General features: G+C 42.9%; 1 pseudogene; it reads left to right on the forward strand.

Annotated features, from left to right (window-relative positions):
• The first annotated feature begins 595 nt into the window (after positions 1–595).
• On the forward strand, positions 596–713 carry LOC124614387 (annotated as a pseudogene).
• Positions 714–5,508: the final 4,795 nt, after the last annotated feature.

The raw sequence follows: 5,508 nt of genomic DNA on the forward strand, positions 1-5,508 counted from the left end.
GTTCCAAAAAGTAGTTCATAAAAATGGAATTTTTCAAGCGATCATACCTCAGGTTCTGTTGGAGATAGAAAAGTTGAGCTAGGAACCGTTTGTATATCCAACAGCAGGATCGTCTTTAGCTACCCAACAGCACAGGATAAAAATTATAATATTACATACTTCTGTAGCATAGGCAAATGGAGCAAATTGGTAGGTTCTTTCTACATTAGATGTGGTCTACAGTACGCCTTAAGGGGCTTGTGCAGGCACCATCTTAGTCATGGGCAGTTCCTCAGAAAACCATAAAAAGCGTTTTTCGCCGTCAGCAGCGAGTGTCTAAATAACTAAGAGCAGAAAACTGCTCAAACTCTATCGGTATATGGAAGCACCATCTTCGTGTTTTCAAAAATCTTCATACGTTATCAAGAAACGCCCCAAAAATGTGGTTTTTGAGTAAAGAAAAAAAACGAGCTGCGGATTCCAGAACAAATGGCTGATATTTTTACGATATATACTTAAGAGCCCGATCTCGAAGTACCTTGAAATTTTTCATGATATCCTTACATGTTTCCAGCATACAGAAGTTAAAAATGATCCTATTTATACACTTAAAACTGGCAACGGCCTTGCCGCAGTGGATACACCGGTTCCCGTCAGATCACCGAAGTGAAGCGTTGTCGGGTGTGGCCGGTACTTGGATGGGTGACCATCTGGGCCGCCGTGCACTGTTGCCATTTTTTGGGGTGCGCTCAGCCTCGTGATACCAACTGAGGAGCTACTCGACCGAATAGTAGCGGCTCCGGTCACAGAAAACTGTCATAACGACCGGGAGAGCGGTGTGCTGACCACACACCCCTCCTATCCACATCCTCAGCTGAGGATAACACGGCGGTCGGATGGTCCCGATGGGCCACTTGTGGTCTGAAGACACAGTGCTTTAGCTATACACTTAAAAATCGCACGTAAAATCCTGTGTGAGGCGAAAACGAATTTTGTAAAGTAATGTAGCGCTGAGAAATATGCTGAAAGTGTCTCCGTTATCATCAGAAGGGTTCTGGGGACGCCATGTTGTAGTACTGAAGCATATTTAAATTGTTTATGTGCATAATGTACGGTTTGAGTTGCAAAATTTGTTTTATTTTATTTCAATTTCACGGAAGTAAACTATGAAACTTGTACAGATCGATAAAGTTCTTTTCGTATGAGTGACATGCCCAGCTGTAGCAGGGGAAAGAAGGCAACTAGCGGAAAACAGAGCACAAAAAAAGCGAATATCCTTCTATTTAAAAGACTGACTGAAAATTGGGGTACCAGATGTCTAATTCTACCTTCCTCAGAACCTTTAAAAATTTTCTCAAAAATTTTAGCACGTGAACATATTCTCATTTATTTATGCTGAGGGAGAAGGAGACAGTGGCATTGAGAGAGAAATGGAAAAGTAATACATAGTAGGAGATAGTAGACTGTGGTTGTGCTATAGAAACAAGAAAAGAGACAACGGCAGTGTAAGAGAAATAGAAAGACACAGTGGCAATGGAACATAGTTGACAATGACAAAACAGAGCTAGCATAAAAGTGAAGGAAACAGTGCTAGCTCGAGACAAGAGGAAAAAAGGGAAGGAAAAAGTGTAAGTGATTCAGTGCCAGTGATTATGAGAGACAGAGTCTATGATAATGACAACGAGGAAGAGAGAAGTGACAGTGAGAGAGACAGAAGCAGTGAGAAGGAATGAATGAGACAGTAGCAGCGGAAGAGAGCAAGGAGACAGTAGTAGAAGAGACAGTAGTAGAGGAGACAGTAGTAGTGGCACAGAACGAAGGTTTTGGGACAGGAGACAGTGACAGAGAGACACAAAGCTATAATGACAGTGAGTTTGGCTCAATGAGTGAGTGAGAATGGGTAAGTGTGAGTGGGTGCTTATGAGCGACTTAGAACGATGCGTTACAGGGTGTGAGCGAGTTATAGTTATGGGAACTTGTGCGACTGCAACGTGAGTTGCATGCTAAAAAGAGACCGAATATGTTTGCATGCCAAACTTCTTGGGAAAATTTTCGTAGGTGCTGAGAAACATGGAATGAGGCAGCTGGTACCCCACTTTCAGTCAGAGACTCTTTTTTTTTCTTATGGGGGAGGTGACACAGTGTTTGTAAACAGAGTTCATAACATAAAGCTTAATGACGTAGAGATCAAGCAAAAGCATTTGCCTAATTGCAAGATGGAGACGATGAAAGTGACAGGAATCCATATGCACGTGCATGTTCCCTGCTCCAAGACGCACGCTATGATTTATCTGCCGACGGAACGACAAATTGTGTGTGTGTGTGTGTGTGTGTGTGTGTGTGTGTGTGTGTGTGTGTGTTGTGTGTGTGTTCGTTTGTAGGACTAATTTTGTTTGTCAGGCAGTCGGCTTGGTCTGACCACCCAACAGCAGATCCCACCAACCACTTCCGGGAAGAAACTGTACCATGTGTAGCTCTTTCGTGTCAACTGCCCGACTGAAGTTCGTCTTCTATCATAGCGTTTGAGAATTGCCGCTGTTCAAATAGAACTAACATGAATGATTGCAACCCGGATGAAACTTCGACGAAAGGTTTTCTGGAGGACTGCAAATGTTTGTGTGACACTTCGTGGAAGGAATATAGCAATATCAAGGAACCGAGCCGTGGTGGTTTCCGTGAGGAAGCGCGCGTGATCTTACTGGCACCACTAGCGCACGCGTTCCGCTGATTCTGGCCCTTGTCGTATCATCTCTGCTGAATTACGTGTTCCCTCTGGGGCTGGGATTGTGTGATGGCGTGTCGGACACGGAGTTGGACGGGTGTGTCTGGGTTCTCGGCGTCCTGCCAAATGCACCGAATTAACACCATTCGGCTCTGGGGGCCCGCGTTTTCCTGCAGCGTTGACGGTTGCTACCAGCGAGCAAGGAACGGCTCTCGTCGTGTGCAGCCTGGTTACGACGTGCATCAGTCAATCGTCGTGTGTCAAATACATCGAGATGTGTATAACTTGTTAGCAGCCACGAGCAACGGGGCAGTGTAATCCGGTGCCTACTTGGATCATGAAGCTTTTAGCCTCCTAGACACTTGCTTGAAATTATCTATGAAGACAGTACCGTACTTAAAGATGGTTAACTCTTAACTCACGATGTGTGGTATTTCAGACCAAGCGAAAAATTTCGAATTCGCTCCCAAAGGCCAGTTGTGATGGAATGTTTCCATACCCCCCATGTAGTTGTTACGGTCTTCAGTCCTGAGACTGGTTTGATGCAGCTCTCCATACTACTCTATCCTGCGCGAGCTTCTTCATCTCCCAGTACCTACTGCAACCTACATCCTTCTGAATCTGCTTGGTGTATTCATCTCTTAGTCTCCCTCTACGATCTTTACTCTCCACGCTGCCCTTCAATACTAAATTGGTGATCCCTTGATGCCTCTGAACATGTCCTACCAACCGATCCCTTCTTCTAGTCAAGTTGTGCCACAAACTTCTCTTCTCCCCAATCCTATTCAATACCTCCTCATTAGTTATGTGATCTACCCATCTAATCTTCAGCATTCTTCTGTGGCACCACATTTCGAAAGCTTCTATTCTCTTCTTGTCTAAACTATTTATCGTCCATGTTTCACTTCCATACATGGCTAGACTCCACACAAATACTTTCAGGAACGACTTCCTGACACTTAAATCTATACTCGACGTTAACAAATTCCTCTTCTTCAGAAACGCTTTCCTTGCCATTGCCAGTCTACATTTTATATCCTCTCTACTTCGACCATCATCAGTTATCTGGCTCCCCAAATACCAAACTCCTTTACTACTTTAAGCATCTCATTTCCTAATCTAATTCCCTCAGCATCACCCGACTTAATTCGACTACATTCCATTACCCTCGTTTTGCTTTTGTTGATGTCCATCTTTTATCCTCCTTTCAAGACACTATCCATTCCGTTCAACTGCTCTTCCAAGTCCTTTGCTGTCTCTGACAGAATTACAATGTCATCGACGAACCTCAAAGTTTTTATTTCTTCTCCATGGATTTTAATACCTACTCCGAATTTGTCTTTTGTTTCTTTACTGCTTGTTCAATATACAGTTTGAATAAGATCTGGGAGAGGCTACAACCCTGTCTCACTGCCTTCCCAACCACTGCTTCCCTTTCATGTCCCTGGACTCTTATAACTGCCATCTGGTTTCTGTGCAAATTGTAAATAGCCATTCGCTCCCTGTGTTTTACCCATACCACCTTCAGAATTTGAAGGAGAGTATTACTCCTGATAACAACGTCCTCCTGAGTAGTCCCCGCCAGGAGATCCGAATGGGGGACTATTTTACCTCCGGAATATTTTACCGAAGAGGACGCCATCATCATTTAACCGTTCAGTAAAGCTGCATGCCCTCGAGAAAAATTATGGCTGTAGTTACCCTCCTTAAATTGCCAAGCCTACGATGTTTTGCTGTCGGTTGCGTTATCGCCTTATGTGTTTATTGTTGACACGTGTTACTGACAGGTGTTGGAGTGTCCTAGTCCGCGCCTCGTGAACTACGTACCAGTTTCTTTCAGTACGGTACCCTATAGCTCAAAATGTGTTCGCACGAATGTGTCAGTTTTAACTTTCCCGAATTTTATGAAATTGCTAGTCGGCCTATGGAGGAAGGTGTCGGTGACGATATGGAAGAAAAAATAAACGAACAAGATGACTATTTTGCGTTAACCAGTGATCACAGTTCTGCTATCGAACAAGAGTATCATTCAGAGGAACAACTTCAGGCAAGTTTTGATGGGGATCTGTCCGTTTCATGAATGAAATACGTAAAGTGCCTGTTAAAATCTAATGTGTTCTGTGTCATAAGAAACATGTAGTTCCCAGCAATGAATGTCAATTTGACAGACTTTCTTTTTGTACCTATTGGGTATAATTTTTATGTGCAAATTTAACCTCTGGAATATAAATTTATTTGGAAATTTATTTGTTACAGAGATTATACAATTTTTCAGAGTGTAAAATTCAGTACTCTAACAGTCCATTTATGTGTACTGTTTAAAAGAATCACACAAAATTATGTGTTTTTGCGTGATAAATAGTAAAATGCTACTGGCTTTGTTTATTGCAATAAAATAAACTAGGAGCATTTAAACAATTGTAAAAATAAATGTTGTACAGCACAAATTAAAAATTTCATATGATTTTTGCCTTAAATCTCGGTTTAAACTTAGGGGTCCCAGAGACCCCACCTTGTGGTGTATGTTACAGGAAAATCATTTCTCGAGTTACGGGTTAGTTCTGCTCGGTGTGAACTGGCCAGGAATCCAGTTTCTTTATGCCTTTTGGTGACCCGTTTGAGTCTGTGTGTCTCAGTCTGGAGAGTACAGCCTCACTTTCGCTTGCACTGCTTCATCATTACTAAAGTGAAGTCCTAGAAGGTGTTCTTTATGTACTGGAAACCGGTGAAAATCGGATGGGCCCAAGTATGGAGGATGATCGATGACAGTGAACTCAAGGCATCGGATTGATGCCGATGTGGCAGCG

This window comes from Schistocerca americana, chromosome 4 (genome assembly GCF_021461395.2).
Source record: "Schistocerca americana isolate TAMUIC-IGC-003095 chromosome 4, iqSchAmer2.1, whole genome shotgun sequence".
Lineage (NCBI taxonomy): Eukaryota > Metazoa > Arthropoda > Insecta > Orthoptera > Acrididae > Schistocerca > Schistocerca americana.